At 36.6% G+C, this 20,356-nt stretch overlaps 1 protein-coding gene and 1 long non-coding RNA gene across 5 annotated transcripts in view; one reads left to right on the top strand and one right to left on the bottom strand.

Moving 5' to 3' along the window:
- LOC137239114 (centaurin-gamma-1A-like) overlaps positions 1 to 20,356 on the top strand; it is a 455,958-nt gene that overhangs the window by 46,713 nt on the left and 388,889 nt on the right. The gene's annotated exons all lie outside the window — the stretch shown is intronic.
- Positions 11,441 to 19,152, bottom strand: LOC137239111 (uncharacterized). Its single transcript, XR_010949289.1, has 4 exons — positions 18,784 to 19,152; positions 18,611 to 18,713; positions 11,775 to 11,973; positions 11,441 to 11,713 (listed from the first exon to the last, which is right to left on the bottom strand). It is a non-coding gene; the product is annotated as an uncharacterized lncRNA (long non-coding RNA).

Here is a 20,356-nt window from a genome sequence, read left to right as displayed (position 1 = left end):
AAGTCTCGGGAAAGTAACACAAATAACAGTAACAACACGAAAGAAAAATTTTTTCGTAGGGGTCTTTCCTCTATAGAGGTTTGACGAATCCTGCAAATGTATTTGTGCGGCATTCAAGAGGCTGTCTAGCGCAACCCCTTTCAAAAGCTTCCAGCACAATTCACGGCTTCTCCATCACAACTGTCAACCTCAACTACTTATGACGAATCCGATTTATTTAGTAGGCGAGACTCTGTTGACTCCAACGGTAAAACGTCCCAAAACCTTCGCGAAGTATCCTTATTGCGGTAAGAAGAAGAATGAGGAGAAGAAGACTATGCAAATGCAAGTCGAAGTCGGCATAAAAGGTGTGCGTCCCTCCATGTGTAAAAAAAAAGTTTAAACTGTTATACTTAAAATATTTATGAATTTTAAATGCGGATATTTTCACAAAGCTGTCGTTTTAATTGGCATGGCATAGTAAAAACGATGGAAAAAATTTAAGGGATATATAACGAATCCTTTATATTAAAATTACAATAACAACTACCTAAATCTTTCAAATATCTTTGGGAGATTTCCAACTGCATTAGTCAGATTTGGATTGTGACTGTGACAGTAAAGAGTTTTATTCCACACTTTCTAATTTTGTTGCTATTATAATGACCGCAGCTGTATACCGTACATTCAAACGTTTGCTATGAAAAGTGTCGGATAATCACTCTTTAGTAGCACATTAGTTGGCAATTTTTTTTATCTAAAAAAATGCAAAGAGAATATAGAGGTGTGAAGCTATAAATGGATTAGACCCGCATTTAAGTCAATCTTCAAAGCAAAATAAAGATTTCAGAAATAGAAATGTAATGGAAAAATCTTACAATGCTAAAAACCTAACGACAAAATTAAAACGAATGATACCCGCATAATCCCTATGGAATGGCTTTTTAAGATGCAGCTAAGTTAATAGGTAAATGGGCCTTTAGGTAATACAATATTTCTTTTCCCCTGCACAAATAGCAATAATATAAACTGCTCGGAAACAATTTGAAAGCATTTTGTGCTGCATTTCATCAATTAGCAAGACTTTGGCTATCTTCAGGTACGGTGAGGCACAATATGCTTTCAACTTCGAACCTCATGTACTATCGAATCATAAAGATATGGCAAATCTCATTTATTATTGCTAGCTATAAAAGTTTATTGTATTATCTTATGAGTGAGTCGTAGTTACAACCGTATAGTCATAGGTCAAGCTCGAGCCAGGAAAAATTTTATTTGGCCATAAATCTTAGAGTAAAACACTATCAAGAAATTGCGTAACAGATAATTTGTAAAATTTCTACGCGATGCAACAAGTTTGAAGTTAACTTATTTCTTAACCTAAAGTGTTGACAGACCACACGTCGATGCGGAATCCACTACAACATTTTATGTTCAGACTCTTTTAGTTCGTAGGTACATGCCCAAGTATTGCCAAAAATTGGTGATATGTATACGTGGGGGCGGGTGTTATAAACGTAACTAATGTGCAGGTACCTGCATTCAGATTTTTTTCGTGTGAATTCGGAAATCAAGTTTTTTAAACCGATCAGTATCTTCTGCGGTTAGTTGAGGTAGATAGAAGTCAATAGTTCTAGTTTTTCGGCTGATTTCGTATGTTTGCTGCTTTTGTTAGTTTATTGCTACGATTTCTTTGTTGCTCGTCTTAAAGGTTCTGATACTTCGTCCCGGTTAGTATATGTTTGTTCGTTTATTATTTTACCGTAAATTTTTTTTATTTCTTAGATATCTATGCTTTGAATCACGTTCCCCGTTCTATATTTACCTTTCATGTAACGACCCATCTCCAAATCCTCAACACTGTCATTTGTCAGTGTCGAACTAGGATCGAATTGAGTGCTTGGAGTATTGTCTATCAACACTTTTACAGCTTTTGTTTAAATCAATATTTTCCTCGCATTCACCCACAATATCTGATACATTAATTCTTGCTGCCATGAACTTGCCATTGTTGTACTTCGACTACAATTAAAGCTTTTAGAATGCAATAAACAAAACATTTATCTGATAGCGTACATATATACATGTAGGTGTTAAGTGCCATATTCTGGCCACACCCAATCCCACTTCCTTCCTTGCTATGTGTTTTTATGTCACTTATCCATAGAGAGTCTATACAAATGCAGCTGCCAGATATCAGCAACAGCTTTGTTTACAGGTGTTATTATTCATCGCATTTAATTATATTATATTTTGTTTGGTTTTATAACAGCGGCCACTGACTGTTTATATTCATCGTACTTAAGTATATTGGTATAATATGTGACAATTTGTTTATTAACGCACTTCGCGATGCTTATCGCCACTTTTAAATCTGCGGGTATTTTATTCCGTTCGTAAGTGATGTGAAATGGCCTCTAGAAAAAGTGAATTTAACATTAATTTGCTTTAATTTAATAGGTTTAACTAACATCGGGCAAACTACTTTAATAATTAGATCAAAGACCCTACTGATAAGTGATGAAGTGCGTACGAAGATGTTGCTAAAATATGAAACTTCGGAATAACAGGCGCGGGCTTGAAGCGTGTTTCTAGGTATTATTCAATCACAACCTACTAAAACCATCAGAAATTGTATATGCCCGCTTTGTAATTAATACAGGCATGCTTAACCAACGAACCGATATCATTTCGTTACGATAGTTAACGTTAATAAACGAAACAAAGTCATTTCGTTTCGTTTATTAACGTTAAGAACGTCAAATTAACGAAATGATTTCGTTTCGTTTTCTGCCATATCAAAACGAAATCAAATCGTTTATGTTGATTATTAATTTCAAACTATGCTGGCAAAGCTGATTGATGGCGGAGTCATTAAAGGTGAAAGCATTAGCTAAGCTGATTGCAACTTTTCTCATGAATTTTGACAGTACGAACATTTCTCAGAGTATTTTTGACATTACCACCAACAAATTACACAAACAAATTACATAGAGTTTGTGTGTGTATGTGCGCTCGTTGTTACCACCTTACGGCTTCACCATGGCTATAGCATTGCCAGCACAATTCAAACATAAAGTATCACGTTTTTGTTAACGTTTTTAACCTTAACGAAAGCTTTTCGTTTCGGTTAAAAACGAGATACAATTTATCTTGATAATTTCTTTATCGATAATATTTCGAAGTGTTTCAACGGAAACGGTGGAAATTTTTTGATAAACGATTAGCTTAACGTTAAGGTGCATCCCTGAATTAATATCTCCGCATGAATGTCTTATTGTAAATAGTATACGGTGTCCACGTTCGAACACAAATTCTGCTACCAATTTTAAAACCAATCTCGTGAGCTTTGGCTTTTATCTTTTCCATTTCTCTTAAAATACTACAAACTCAAATATTTGCTGGTCTTATTACAGTTATTATCTACGACTGAGTTATAGCGCCATATGATTTTTAAAGTATTTTTCAAGGCAGACAACTTTTGTCATAAACAGTCCTGATAGGAATTCATTGGAACTTTTTGCATGGTTCAGTTTCATATTTCCATTTGGTATCCGGGGATATTAAAAATAAATAAATATTAGGCGCGATAGCCTCCGAAGAGATTTTAGGCCGACATTCTTTTCTAATTTGCGTCATGCTTCTTTTAATTTTTCCTACAAATTGGCGGGACGGGACGTATATGTTTTATGCCGACTCCGAACGGCATCTGCAAGGCTTATGAGTTTTCACTTAGAAGCTTTTCATGACAGAAATACACTCGGAGTGCTTGCGAATTCACTTCTTTTCTAATTGAAAAAACTTGTTTCTAAAATTTTGTTGTTGCTTTGCTCGGGGTGTGAACCCAGGGTTTTCGGTGTGGTAGGCGGAGTACGCTACCACCACATCACGGCGACCGCCGGTGATATTAATTTTGTTAAATTAAGACTTTGAGCATCTTATTACCTTAAATGTTTTACCTTAATCGTAAGTTTTATAACCTTGACTAGATTGAAAATGATTTGTTAGAAATTTTACCGCAAATTTAAAGGAAACTCGTGTTTAATAACAAAAATTTGGTACAGTTTTAAGTTTTATTCTACGTTTATATAACGTTTTTTTTATGAGGACATCCTTCTTATTAAAGGTGGTAGTTCGTGGTAAAGAAGAGATAGGTCAATAAACTAAATTTTCCATTTTATCCAATGCTTTTAGCATACATTTTCCTATTGGGTATTACTATTCGGTGTCTGCGCAATTGTGATGTTTGCGAAGTTTATTGTTTTTTCCATTGCCTGCGTCTCTCCAACTCATATATTAACATGGTGATAAGCATTGTGAATGATAACTAAGTGTGATATCTTATCTGTCAAATTCCTGACAGGATGTTCAATATGGCTAATTTTTAGCGTTTTGACAGTGTGTTAAATATGGCGGCGCCTATCTTCAGCGGGTGATAGTAAGATATACAGAATGAGACAGCGATAGTCAAATACAAATCAGAATATGCAGAAGATATCACACTTAGTTATCATTCACAATGGTGATAAGAGTAACTAACTGCCGCTCTTAGTATCGTCCTACTCACTCCCGCTGTCGGCTTTTTTATTGCAATTATGTTTATGAGTTAAACGTATACAAGAGATGTGTTCAAATGTCAGTGATCAGTATCAGCCAAAAAGCATTGTAAATGAGATAATAAGTGTGATAACTTCTGCATAGACGTCAAAGTTACAAATATGTAGAACCGACCAACTAATTTTTAATTGACTATCGTGGTCTCATTTTGTATCTCTTTCTGTCCCCCGCTGAAGATAGCCGGTCGCATGCGCTGCCAAGACCATTGTGGATAAAACAAGTGTGATATCTTATCCGTCAAATGCCTGACAGGATGTTCAATATGGCTACTTTAAAGCGTTTTGGCAGGGTGTTCAATATGGCGGCGCATAAGGCCGGCTATCTTCAGCGGTTGATACAGAATGAGACAGCGATGATCAATAAAAAATCAGGTGATCCATTCTATTTGTAATTTTGACGTCTATGCAGAAGTTATCACACTTCTTTTATACACAATGGCCAAAATGCTAAAAAGTAGTCATCTTGAACATCCTGTCAGGCAGTTGACCGATAGATATCACACTTGTTTTATCCAAAATGGTAAGAAGTGTTAAACTTGACACTTGTTTGTGTGAGTTCCTATTTTTTTTTATTTCCGAATCATTTTTACTACAAATTTTATAGATAGACATGTGTAAATATTTAGCAAAATAAGAAGAAATTTGGATAGCAAATATGCAACAAAAAATTTACAAAAAACGTTTACTTAACTAGTTTTGTTGATTTTTTTTTATTGAGTCAATGTTTTAAATGTATTTTGCTAAAGCAAACACAGAGTTCCCGTTTTTTCTGCACGCTTCTAAACTAATATACACCTTCTTTAGGGAGTCCACTATAACCGCAATCATTTTATGTTTTGTCAATTAAGGGCCAGGTTATGTATAACGCCGTGACATTTTGCATCGCAGTCACTCACATTCACAGTCACCGAAGTGAATGAAGACCCCTTACATTATAGAATTTTGGAGCGCACGTGAAAAATTACTCATTGCGTTATATTTGATTTGCCTCTATGCAAGATTCCCAGAAGAGAGTATAATACAGCACAAAAACGGGTAGAAGTAAAATGAAAACCTTATTTTTGATATTATTCACAAACCTCATTTAATATTCCTGAATACAGCGATATCAGCATAATCTTAACTTAGTTAAACATTAGTTTTCTCTTTATTTTTCAGGTTCGTATTTCCGTACATACATAAACACTTAACTGATGTCTATCATATTTTGCTATCAAATTTATATAACACTTGCGATCGTAAGTATTGAAAGAAAGTAAAATGCACTTAAACGCTGATGAGCTAATTTTCAACGCTTAAATGACGACATTATAACTTTACCAATAGCTTTGAGAGCTTACTCATAAAAATCTCTACAATAAATTGCTTTATTACTTTCCGTCGAATAGCTCTACTCATTACAATGTTCCCTCTGATGTAGGCAAATTTTGATTATTTTGTTGTATTGGGGTGGCCTTTTGTTGTCACAACTCTGCAATATTGCGGCTCTTGTGTCAAATAGTTAGTCACACTCAAAATGTAATTATCATTGCTTCAGTGATTTTTATTAATATTATCGTTTAGATTATCCAACAGATGCATTGCGTCGTAAATATTGGCGCCATCGACACTCGGCCTGCTGTGCCATCAAATTTGTCATAAACAATAAAGCTTAATAAACTTGAGCATCGTCAATGTCGAAGTTATGACATCATCAGGAAAGCATTTCACTCGCAGTCATCATATCCTTCAGTACTGTCGGTCGTGCTTACATATTCTTTTGTTTTTTCCTGGCGTTTTAATTTTGCAAATATTGAGTGATGACTATGAAATTTCAGTATATTCTACGCATCGGATTTGTTCACTCGCAGGAAACTTAATTAATTTCTTGTGGTTGCAACTTTCGAAATATTTACACACAACACCATCTTACATACCAATAATATTGATTACTCGATGCAAAATGAATTGGACACCAAAATTAATATACAAATAATATTTACTGGCATGGAAAGCAGTGTTAAGGGATGCTACACGAACAGCGTGGCCAAATAATATAGTTTTGGGTTACACAAGAATTATGGGGAATTTCTAATAGATGCATGCAGTAAACCACACTATTAAATCGACCCAGGAATTCCTGCAATTAGTTTTCAGTGGCAGGCTTTGACTAAGAGAGCATGATCGTAGATTGCACCATCACGATTTAGATTTGCTGCTAAGATAATCGATTCCAGCATCAGGTTAAAGAAATCGCCTGACAGGAGGTCGCATGTGTCTGAGGCCTCATTTGGTTTAGATTGGCTCGGAGAGTCTCTTCCCAACAGTTAAAGAGCTGATGTTGTTGCTCCATGTCAAAGCCTTGTAAGCTTGGCAGAGAACTCAAATTCAGACACAACAGCATATAGTCTACTCTTTTGCGTGCTGTAAAAAGTCGACAAAAGAATGGTGGTGTCGATTTCCTTATCAGGAATCTTCTATAGGACAGGAGTATGGTGAAGATCTTGTTAGTAGTGGATTTACCAGGTCCTAATAAGGTGCAATAATTTCGTTGACTTCGCGCTTCAGTACCTTGGACATCACACCGCATAGAATTTTATTTGCGATATTATGTAGACTGATACCGCTGTAGTTAGCGCCTTTCTCGTGGATTGGGCAGAGCACACTTAAAGTCCAATCGGGAGGCATGTGATCGTACGACCATATTTGCATTCATTTACCAGCTTTTATACTCCGTGCTCATAGGAGTTCCTTTGCCAGCTTTTATCCTCTGTGTTTAACAGCTAGGCGGGTAGTCCTTTGTAATCCTTATCACTTCGTCATACTCGGGTTACGACACATGTGTTCTGTTATCAGGGGTACGGGTAGGTCATCGCTCTCGCTACTTGCAATGAAGAGAAGTACTCCCTCCACAGCTTAAACTCACTCTGTACACCGGTTTCAAGTCTCCATTACCATTCCTGCAAGATTCTGCCCCAGTCTTGAAACCTTACGTCGTCCGCCGGATTTTTCGGTCGGTAGATGTTTTATGCATTATTGCTATTGCTTGCTATATTCTGAGCTATCGGCCGATTTTTTGATAGGAAACCTTTTGTAGGTTCGGTTACTACAACGTGTTGATTTATTGCCTAAACAACAGGAATTAGAGCTATCTCGCAGGAATAGCATTTGCATCGTTCACAATTTTCAAGCAATCGCTTTCTTTGAAAGTATTGTGCATATATATTTAGGTACAACGGTATGTAGTAAAAATATCTGAATGTGCTCATAGGTGACAATTAGTGTCCCTTACGCGTTGTAATGTATTTATTCACGTGTCAAGTTGCCTTTACCTTGAAGCTTCATCCAATAACGCGCGCACACATGAGTACAAACATTACTAGTTTACCAACATTCATGTCGCATGGAGCCACCTACACTGCTACCAACAAACATAGCCCCACCGGATTAACATAAATAAATCATAGCCCAAATGTGGCAGGAGTGGCCAAATAGGATACCCTAAAGGATATCCCGTTGCACACGGCTTTATATAGTCGCATGGAAAGACAAAGAGCCGTTAGCAACATCCGTTTAAGGTAACATGATGATGAATCACATATCCTTGCCCGCGTATGTATGCGAATATGCCCATGTTAGTGTGTGTGTGGTTTTAATCGAATTACGCTAGCGAGGGTCAAGTTTTCCGCGCCACTAGGACGATAGACATAGTGTGTATGTAGATATACAACAAAATGCGTATGGGTTGTTGATATCCATTTTCTCAACTTTTTTTATTGGATTTATGTGCATTACTTTTCAAAAGCTTGTATTACAGTCTCCTATCAACTTTGCGTACCAACATATTTATTTATAAACGACAAGTAAAACAAGAGTAAACTTTTCTCGTATAGCGCTTTCCTACACTCTCTCCACTTAATCACAATTGCTCACACATCGTCCTTTTGGATTACGTACCCACAACAGGTCGCATGAATAAAATCTGGCGAAAAGCGTTCATATTATTGCATTTATGGTAATTTCAAATCGTTTAAAAAACAAGATGGATTTAAAATGCGTTGTACGCAAATTTTATGCCACTTCCAATACCACTTGAATCCGCATCATAATCACATCGAGCATACGAAGTGAGATTCTTCCTGTAGCGAGTTTTTTCCTTGTTGTACATTTGTGGTGCACCGTTAATAACTTCCGAAAATGCACTTAAAATCGCATACCCATTACAAATGTTTTCACATTTATTCCAGCCTTAAAACCAAACAAAATCCAACAAAATGCTACCAAACAGCCAAACCACTGCTACATTCATAAAATAAAGATACTTTTCGCGGTAATTATTGTAGCAGACATTCCGCGCGCTTAATGCTACATTTGTTCTGCGAATATTTATTTTATGTTAAAATAATTTTTATTGCATTATATGGTGCAACTACAGACAGGTTGTACTTAACAGGCTTCCGTGGTTATAAAAAAGTAAAAGTAAAAAAAAATTACAAAAAAGGTGATTCATTCTGCTCGTCGTTGGCTGATGACGAAACTCTTCGCGCTCCTATTTCTGTTTGTTATTGTTGGAGTGTGCCTCATATCCATGGACTTGTATCCTTGCTATTTTTAAGTATTGTGTTGATTTTTAATTTTATATCTGCAACGTCATCTATTTTATGAACAATGCCAACATTTTCGCCGCCAGAGCAAGTGCAACAACATAGGCGCCATTGCGGTTTTTATTTATACAATGTGTTTAATTTTGCTTTTTTAGTTTCTTCTTTTTTTTCTCTTTCATCTTATTTCTGCAAGTCTACATTTGCAGACAGTTTGGTTATGTGTATTAATATTTATTTTAAGTACTTAAAATACACATGCTTTTTATTACATAATTTTGTCTAGGTTCTGCATAAATTGCCTCATTTCGCAACTTGCCACTACTTGCGTAAACATTTTCGCTTTTTTTTTGATTTTTTTTAAGCTGTGCCACCGAATAATATAAAATTTGTAGTTGTTTGTTTAGCTATTACATTTTTTTATCTTATAGCGTTTTCTTTTCTGAAATAAATTGTTGCCTAAGTAAATGGCAAAGCCTTAATAGACTTACTCCTACCCCAGAAAATTTTCAATATTTACAGTGCATGCAAAGAACATAAATGGCTACCCCGTGTATTAGCTGATTTTCACAAACGCGCTGTCAATGATAATAAAAATTCATTATTTCCTTACTTTCAATTTTCTTCGCTAAAAATTTGTGAAGTTACGAAAATAAATTGTCAGGATCAGCTGTTTTAGCAGAGTTACATTGCCACATCGCCATTTTATGCAGCGTAAAAGGGTAACGCTTTTGCGTTGCGAGCAGGCAACAATTTTCACAAAAGAACAAAATACCCCATAAAGGCGTTACCTGCTTTATAGATTAGAACAAAATATATTTACAACGCTTTCGCGGCGTACAAAAATTGTAACAATTTTTCCAGAAAAGAAAACACTATTATTTTCGTGGGATAGTTTTTCTAATTCTAACGCTCAACGTACTTTGCCAGTGTAAGGTGCATTTACGGTGCAATATATTCCAGAATAATTTAAAAACAACTCCATGGAAATGCACAACTTCCATTCACGCTGTACTTTGGCAGATTTTTATTACTAAATACTAACTGTGGTCTCATATTTGACAGATACTATTTTTTTTTATTTTGACTGGCAAAAAACTTGATTCTGGCGCGGAGAAAGTTCCGATTAAGTAATTTAACTACACCTGAGATGTGCATCCATTCTGAGAGAGCTTTTTTTCCAACGTCCGCCCCTTTTTTTCCATGTCTCTCATTTATTTTGGTTGTAAAAATGACTTTATGTTAAGTAAGATCCAGTAAGTGCCTGCACAGTCCAGGAAAATTGTGGTAGATCTGCGGTCAGAAAATTTCAGTGCAATGCCTTTTCTTCAATACGAATTTAACCATGTATCTTTCTTTAGTCGCCCGTAATTACCTAAGAATTGATCTTATTATGTTGTAATGACACAAAAAACACATTTTGGCTATCTCGGGTTCTTGTAGCGATAAAAATACTCTCCGAATGTTTTGAGGTGTGTTACAGATGTTGATGCTCCTTTCCCTTGAAGCACTGCTACAACAAAAACATGCTCCTTTCCCGCATATAGATCCGATACGTTCCTGTGACAAGCACCGTTAAGGTAGAAGCCCGACCATCTCGAGAACGATTTAATATGGCCACATTGATCGTCATCCCGCCGCACACCCCCTATTTCCGTGAAGATCTTTGAGTTGCCAGAGCCTCGACTGCTAAATAAACAGTACAGCAAACAGCCACAGGTAGGTGAGCTTGACAATTGTGTTGGAGAAGCTATAAATTGCGCTGGCAAGCCCCTAAAAGGGTTGCGCTACAAAACCCCTTGAATAATTTGGGTATTTTAGTCGCCTCTTACGACAGGCCGCGGTTATATTCTAGTCTCACTAACCCGCTGCGGGCGGCGATCTCAGGTGGCATCTGTCGGTGAAATTGCATAGTTTTTTCGAAATATATATATATATATATATATATATATATATATATATATATATATATGTATATATGTTTTGATATTTTCAAATACTCTACTAAGTACAATGGATTAACTACATTCATTGCAATTTTCTCAAATTGTGCATTTGAGTTATACTGCTTATACAGAGCTCCCTCATTTTGATGCATAGGACGCAGTTGGCTATCCACTCTTTGAGCGACTGATGATAAAAATATAGAATATTTGCTTTATATTCTCAACATCTTTGTGATTGGAAGATGACATCTATTATGGGCCTATATTTATAAGTTAGGCTCTTTTCTAAAAAAAAGTCTGTTTTCTCCAGTAATTTTTTATCTTCTTTATGTTTTATTTCTTTTTAACTGCGCCACTTAACACATTCTTAATTTGCGCAATTACTTTCTGATATTTTGTATTCAATGATGATTTTCTGTTTGCTTCCTTTTACTTAAACTTTCTCACTTTTCAGCATATTCACCTATCACTTTTAACATATATTTCCTTTTACCAATATTTTTCCTGTCACTCGTCTCTAGGTTCGTTGCATAAGCAATGAAGTTTTCCACATCCGCGTGCAAAAATCAATATTTTTCCTTATCCACAACACCTGAAATATTTATACAGTGTTTAGTTTATTATTTATATCCAAAATATCATTCATACGCTACTTGTATGTAAGTAAGTATAATTCCAAAGGGAGATAGCTATCTTTCTTTCTCGCTTTGTTCCAGCGACTGGACTCCAACTCCCTTGCGTCCATTTCTCTTTGGTTGTAGTTTGTAAAGTAGGCATAAAAGCGCAGCGAAACGTCAACGTGCCCAGAAATATTGATGAAGATTCATTAATTTTGATTAGCTTCGCCACATTCTGCAATCCATATGACTGTTGTTTTGTTATTTGTATTCATATTCGTCTTGGTTCATTTGTATTGAATCGTATTGTATGATTTTTGTAATGTCAATCGATAATGATATCAATAAATTATTTTAATGTTGACAGCTTTGACCTTTCGCTACTTAAGAAAGCAAATCGATAATTGACATTCAGTGAAATTCTCAATAGGACAAAACACTGCGCAGTACAATGACAATAGGATCTTCTCATGAAAATTAACTTCAGAATTTTAGTTTTTTTTTTGTTTTCTCAAAATGTATTCCATTTTACGTCAAGTCTGGCATCGTCTAATGAAAGTTTGTTATGGGATTTTTTTGACACCAAAACGTTGATATTTTTGATATGTACTAAATTTCGTCAACAATTGCCGTCATCCGGTGGCCAAATCCTGAGCCAGATAAATAATTTTGCATGTAAATGCAACAACAACGATTTGAGCCAGATAAATCCATATAGAAGTCTGGTTCAATTTGTGAGCCAGATAATTTAATATACCTACTTTTTCTAAAATAGATGTCGCTGCTTAGCCTTTCGCCGTATGAGTTAAATGAAAAACAGCGGCGACATCTGCCTATCACATTTCACGTGTGCAAAAATTTCACGACATCTGCTTCTCAAGTCTCTCAATGATCCAAAGCATTCCCGTGAGAATTGAGCGTAAGCCGGAGCTGTAAAACTCACTGAAAGACGGCAAATATCTATCTGGGCCGCGGTGGTAGCGTGCTCCGCCTACCACATCGAAGACCCTGGGTTCAAGTCCCGGGCAAAGCAACATCAAATATTTTGAAACAAGTTTTTTCAATTAGAAAACAGTTTCTTTAAGTGGGGTCGCCCCTCCGCAGTGATTTGGCAAGCACTCGAAGTGCATTTCTGCCATGAAAAGTTTTTCAGTGAAAACTTATCTGCTTTGCAGATGCCGTTCGAAGTCGGCGTAAAACACGTAGTTTCCGTCCCGCCAATTTGTCGGAAAAACTAAAAGAAGCACAACCCAAATTGGAAAAACTCAGCCTGAACCTCTTGGGTGGTATATTGCGCCTTGTATTTAGTTATCAATTTTTTGTATCTATGTGGACGGCGATCGGATTAAGCGAGACTAAGATCTCGGACGAGCTCAGAAAACATTTTCCTTTTAAATTACTCTTACATCACAAATTTTATTTTTGATTTTAAATAACTTATACTTAAAACCATAACCAAACTTAACTTAAACACTTATTTACTAAATTTGCGAGCTGTAAAATTTTAACAAATTTTTGCTTGCTCACCAACAACCGACTTTATTCTTATGTCAACAGTGGTTAGCTTATAAAAATGAGCATGCAAGCCATATGTAAGTAAACATATTTTACTTGTAAAGGAAAGAGTTGAATATCCGAAATGTGTAAGGACATGATGTCATTTCACACATTTTCTAAAGGAAATTGGAAGGAAGAAAGAAAGGGAGGCAATAAACACCCTACACTTTTGTGTTATTCCAGTGAACAAATTTGTTGCATTTGCACTTGCCGTCTTGCATATATAACGAAATTTACCAGCTAAATGCATTGGCAAAGTGCAATATTTGTGGTCTTACAACGAGTCAACCAACAAAACAAAGTTTACACGAAACTCAAGTTTATTTTGACCAAGACTTTTGGGGAGAAGACTTTTGGAGTGTAGAACACAGAGTTGCATTCATTCCGCAAAATTAATCAATGCTTGCATGTACTTTTCTTTTGGATTGGTATGGTTGGTACCACCTGTCAAGGAATTGCTAAATTATTCTAAATAAATTTAATGTTGTAGTTGCAATTAAATAAACTATTTAAAGTTGATTTAACAAATGACAGTAACACGACTTTTAATTTAATTATTGTTGCAAATAAAATATGACCTCTCGTTGTAATTTAAGCAGTATTTTTATGTTAAATTTACATGTTACTTGCTTTTGAAAAACCAGCACTTCACGATGCATTTTTTTTTTTTTTTTTGTAAATCTGACATCTCGTATCAGTTGATTTATTTTTGTGCTTGTAGGTAAGGTTGAACTGGCGGGTCCAGAGCACTTTGACGCAGTACTGTGTGAAATTGTTGCCTTAATTATTAATACCCTAACTATAAATATATATATATATTGAAGCTTACCAATTTTTCTTTATGCAACTTATACGCTATAGAATACCAGCTAAGTCTCTAATAATGGAGCACCCTATAAAAAGGCTTAGAAAAGCGCGGCAAATTTTTTCTCTTCGTAACTTATTAGCGCATAATTTGCGACAAAATACCGACCTGAAAGATTTTTGATCCACCGAAGATGCTTCGCTAACTTCACGTTCATTGTTCAAATAGAACTGGCAACTGTAAATTCATGCCCTAAATCTATTACAAGCCATGCATTAAAAACCACACTTACTTCTCACTTTCGCTACTCAAATGAATACACCGGGAGCCTCTCATGTCTGTAAGCTACTCTGGAACAAGCAACGTGCCGGCGTGTGTAGAGAGTGTCACTCATATCATTTTGCTTGAGATAACGTTGCTTCCGTTTTTCATTTTAGATAGCGCACTTGACTTTTACTTCCACAGCATCTTACTGTTTGATTCCTCTTCAAACATATCCTATTGCTGTCTTTTCCATTTGCCATACACTTTCATTATCTTTTCAAGTTTAAGTATATATCGCACTAGTAAAGTAAACTTAATGTCATTCATAAATCTCAGAAGGAGTCAAAAAATGTCAATCAGGTTGCATAACCCGCCTTACCCGCTTTGTGAATTTCATTAAATAATTGTGCGCTCAGTTTAACAAGTGCTACTTACAGCTTGCCGATTGTTTTACATAGTTCGTCCCTCTACCAAAACTCACATTCATTCCAAGAAAACTTTACACCACAAAACAAATAAAGTGAAAAATTTTTGTAGAAAAGTTAAAAAATGAAAGCTGAACGTAATAAAAACCGCTTCTGGTTGCTATTTTTGTCACATTTGTTGTGCCTTCAGCTCTCATCAAAATCGCATGTGGCGTCAGTCACTTAATGCCTTCTCAGTTTGCTGTCACTTTAAGCTGCTGCTAAGCTAAGTCTATCAACCACAAGTCGCTTGGGTAGTTTATGTCTGCATAATTTCAATGGTTCTATATTTTGTAATGGATTAAATTAGTTTTACAACCAACTGAAGGTTGTTCCTAGAAGTTCTCTGTCTTGGACCATTAATACATTTATTTTGTGCTTGGATATTCCAAGTAAAAAACACACTTAAATAGTTGTTTTATCTTTCAATGTGGTCTCGACGCCGCTATTGGGGTCGCCGATCCATAACTTATGCCAACCACTATCATACCGCCGCCCAGATGTTGTCGTTTTGATATTTTTCGCTAACACTAAAGTTAGTTGGGTCCGAACTGTTGCCGTCTCAATGCTTACAACAGTCCTAGGCCGCCTGAGTTGTTCGCCTACTCCCACGATCGTTTGCCCAGCTGTCACCGACCAGCGATCATCCCACTGTGGCAGTAGTCTCTTTCAACTATGCCAGCGCAACTTGATCTCTCTCCCCCCACTCTTGAAATGGAAAGGTACTGCTCTCCTCACACCTCAATATATGTGTGTGTATTCGATGTTAACACAAAGTGTGTGGGATCTCTGATTGACCCTTATTATTTCTCTTTACCAATCATAAAAGAAAATTTTGTAAAAGTACTACACACCCCAATTTTTATTGATTCCATTGTTAACCCATCATGAAAAAGTATTATTTTAGTAATTCCATCTTCTCGGTATTACCAGCATTTTTATACCATTACGTTAACTATAGGTCTGCGATCTGTCAAATGCAACAAACAAGACAGACCAACAACAAGCAGCCATGAATCAACCAGAACCAGACTATCGAAGATTAATGACCACTACAAATTCAAAATTGGCTATGGTACAAATAAATGCCAAGACAAATGCAAAAAGGCAACAAAAAGTAAAATTTGACAAATAAGACTGCTAAGCCGACAACGGACAAGGTGGCTTCAGGCTACACAAAAATACGTACAAAGTAAGTTTTGCAATATGGCGCCTAAAGAACAAATTGTTACATGTACCCGAAGCTCATTAACTCAATTACTTAAACGAAAAGAGGACGGAATAAGGAATTATATACAACAAATAAAAAACATGTAAGATGGAGCATAGGAATGAAAGATGAAATTACACTCATTGGAACGTGGCACAAATATGAGCTTACGTGCATTGGCATTTCACCTTTGGCGCCAAAGCCTGCCCGCATACCAAACGTAAACCATATTGCAGTTATATACCAAATATTGGTGGCGACCAACGACCAAAGAAAAGCACGACAGGCAACAATTTATGTACATATATCCATACAGTTACTTAAGAGGCGCGTTCTTGAGATGCCAAGCATTGTTGACACTTTGCGATATATTCACAGAAGACCTGTGATGTGTTCGTTACGAATTCGTACGTTTACCTGATGACACGTGACGTGATGTGAACTTGTTGTTGCCGCCGCCACATATTTACTCTTAGCATTGTTGAGCTACTTACTCGTATTTTACGCGGGTGAACGTGATTGTCAACAAAGTTGAAGTCGAAGCGCCATAACAGTAGGTAGTGACGTGTTGATGCTGCTGTCATCGGTGAAAAGAAGCGCCTGACGTTCGGACACGTACAAATGTCATTTAATTAATTAATCAAATTACTCAAAAAATGCAAGTTCAGCGAAAAATTTACAAGCAGCGAAGGAGTTCATATTGGTTGAGTACTTGAAAGTGGAATGAAGTCATGTGAAATACTCGTACTAAAGTTGAATGAATTGTTACTTGACGTGCTCTCGCATACGAGATCATCAAATAAAATATGAACTTGCCGGAGTTGAAGCTTAATCATGTTTTTATTTTGTTTTCACATCTTTGGTGTTTTGGTTGGTATATCTTAGTTGGCTTGCTGAATCATGCGAGCAAGAAGGGAATTTACCTTATTAACATCTGGTTAAGTAGATTGGAAGTGGTTTCATGGCTCAGCCGGGAAGTTTTTTTATTTAAGATCAGTTCACTTGAAACCTGCGAGCAGCAAATTCAATTATTCCACGTAAAGCTCCAAAATTTATCTGAAGTCTTTGTAAGAAATTAAAAAAGATTTGAAGAGTTAGTCCAAAAGGACTGGAAAACACAAGATAATGTTCTAACGATAAAAGAAATATTCCATGAGGATCTTAGAGGTAATCCACGTTGCTTTGCATTTTCTTTGACATAGTGGGAGCATTTGACAACATAGCCAACAGCGCTTGTCGTGCGCTGGAAAGGAGAGAAGTTCATCGACCTATAAGGATACCCGAAACTTCAATTGGAGATGAAAGATAGAAATTACGACTACAAACGCTGTCCACGAAATGCGGCACTGTCTGCCATCCTTTGGAGCATAATAGTGGACGAAATCTGCAACTACTTTCGGACAATGAATAACGATGGCAGCGATACGCGAGTGACATCGTTATTATTGCAAGAGCCAAGTAAAAATTACTTTTTTCGATTTAATCTACGCGGGCACTAATATTGATGGAATCATGCGCCAAAATAGCATTGAATATCAACTCTACCAAAGGAAAAGCCTTCAGCGGTATTGGAGCAATAGCCTCAAATGGCGTACTGTTGGGGAAGGTGAACGAAGTAAAGTACAGCGGAGTCAGCTTCAATTTCAAGTTCCTATAGAGCAAACTTATTGGTAACGCAGTATTTAAGACAACAAGAGCAATAACGATATGAAGAAGCATCACAGACAAGTCCTGAGAATGTAAATCCAAAATGCTTAGATGGATAAACTACTTCATAGTCAGATCAGATCCAATAGTCGAGCAACTCTGGTAACAGTGTGCAAGTCCCTCACTAAATATTAAAGCCTAAGATTTTTAGCTCGTGCAGGCTGGAAGCCCATTTAGCTGGGTAGCGTACTAATTGTTTTGAAGGACCTCGGTTTTTTACTTAAGTAACTGCCAAAAACGACCACCGTGGTGTGATGGTAGCGTGCTCCGCCTATCACACCGTATGCCCTGGGTTCCCCCGGCAAAGCAACATCAAATTTTAGAAATAAGATTTTTCAATTAGAAGAAATTTTTCTAAGCGGGGTCGCCCCTCGGCAGTGTCTGGCAAGCGCTCCGATTGTATTTCTGCCATGAAAAGCTCTCAGTGAAAACTCATCTGCCTTGCAGATGCCGTTCGGAGTCGGCATAAAACATGTAGGTCCCGTCCGGCCAATTTGTAGGGAAAAATCAAGAGGAGCACGACGCAAATTGGAAGAGAAGCTCGGCCTTAGATCTCTTCGGAGGTTATCGCGCCTTACATTTATTTTTTTATTTAACTGCCAAAAACTCGTGCATAAAGATCGGGAGTGGTGACAAAAGACGCGCTTTGGACATCCCGATATTTTTGGGCGAGTTTTAGCAGTTGTGAGCTTAAGTAAAGAGTTACCCTGTTATATTCTATTCTATGCATCTTTTATTTTCGCCTTGTTTTCCAGTTTGTTTTTTGGCTTTGGTTTCACCGTTACGTTCGACTTCCTTATTTGGTTTTTTCCCCTTTATATCGTTTTATTTATTTTGCATCCAATAGAATATTATACTTACTTACCTTAGTACCCTAAGTACAGACACTTATTGCTGTTGTCACTGCAAATTTCCCTGCCCAATCGTGCCTTGCAAGGAATTCCGGAGTTCGACTGGCCACAGTAAAGCTAACAAAAGACGTGATTTAATTTTAAAATAGCACATTGAACGTGTTGAAAATTTGCAAAGTAATTTTACCTTTTGCGCTGTTGTGAACTGACAATCGATGTTTGACTGACGTGAGCATGCTAATACTTTCATTTCGCAGTAAATACATTCCGATATTTAATAGCTTTCCCACAGTAACTTAGAAGCTTTCTTAGAAGTTGGGCATCATTGTACAAATATTGTATTATTCCTGACATGTCTCAGGCGGCCATAAAAGGTTGTTGGCGTGGGTATATTTCAAATTTTGTTATTTGCCGCCACAACTCTAACTAAGCAAAGTTTAATTAAGTAGGCCAGCGTCCAATTATTCTATTTATTCGATACTCGTTCGAGTCTCCTTTGCTTTAATTTTGATAGACTTTTTTGGTCAGCTGAGCGCGTGATGATTAAACATAAATCAAATTACTGTAAGGAGGAAAAGCAAATTATTGTAACAATTAAAAATAATTGAAGCTCGTCGTGTAGTATGAATTACTTCATTGTCTAGCAGCCCACGCACGTTTTTAATAGATTTTATTTATCATACAGCACGTCATATGACAGATGTTGCGCGTTACTTGGCTGCTGCGTGAGAAAACTGGCTGTGATTACTTCGTGCGGGTTACGCCACGACTACGCATTTCATTCCTGATAAAATTAATTTATGCACAGACTTTCACATACCTTCATATTGAGTTATTCAAGTAGCTCACCAGATTCAAGCGCACTACTCTTTGTCATCGTTAATCATAACATAAATGTTCTGTTTATTTGCTCAAATCTTTCCTAAAATATTTTATTTTTTTTCCATGACGACGACAATCCCTTGGTGTGCAGAGCGAGTAATAAGGAGCGCAGCAGCTCGATCTCATGTAGTCTACCAAATGTCGTGGGCACATGCTGCATATCAAATTGTAAATCTTGCGTATCGCAAAAGTTTTTCTGTTTGGTACTTGGTGTCGTTCTGAAAGAAACAAAAAAGATTCGCTTCTGTTTGTAAATATTTTGCACACATAAAATAAAGTTTTTTATAATTTTTTATTCACATAGGTACTTAAATTTTTTTCCAGCAGCGCTAGTGGCGAGCTTCTAGTCTCATTTCTGTCTTTCGCATACCGCAACAATTCGTAAAACCAGCAGCACTTGATGTGATGTGAATCGCCATTGATGCGCTAAAAATAGCTGGAATAAAATGTGATGCGTGCAAAAAAAACTGACAAAAAATTAAATAAACATAGTTTCAAGATTGCACGTTTGCCGTCAAGCGAAACTAAAAATGCGGCAAATAAAGTTATCTTACCATTTTCTGCCAAATGAGCTGTAGTTACAGTGCTGGGCAAAATATTTTATTTCGTCTAAAAGATTTCTTTGTTTAAACTACTTCAGCTGCAAATTTTTACCTTAGAAGATATGCGAATATTACTCCGAGAACTCTCGCTATTAATTTGATCAGAATTCTGGAGTTTAGTAGCGATCTGCTTACCTTTCTCTCACATGTCTGTTGAAACTGTAGAGACGAGTGCGGGATAAAAAAGTTGAGCACTACCTTTGAAGATACCCTGCTCTGTTCACGACACGGATGGACTTTTTAGCGGAGATTAGTTCTTTGGGCATCGAGGACGTT

This window comes from Eurosta solidaginis, chromosome 2, assembly GCF_040869045.1.
Source record: "Eurosta solidaginis isolate ZX-2024a chromosome 2, ASM4086904v1, whole genome shotgun sequence".
Lineage (NCBI taxonomy): Eukaryota > Metazoa > Arthropoda > Insecta > Diptera > Tephritidae > Eurosta > Eurosta solidaginis.
The sequence above is the reverse complement of the archived record's forward strand: the minus strand, read 5'-3'. Positions and strand labels throughout refer to the sequence as shown.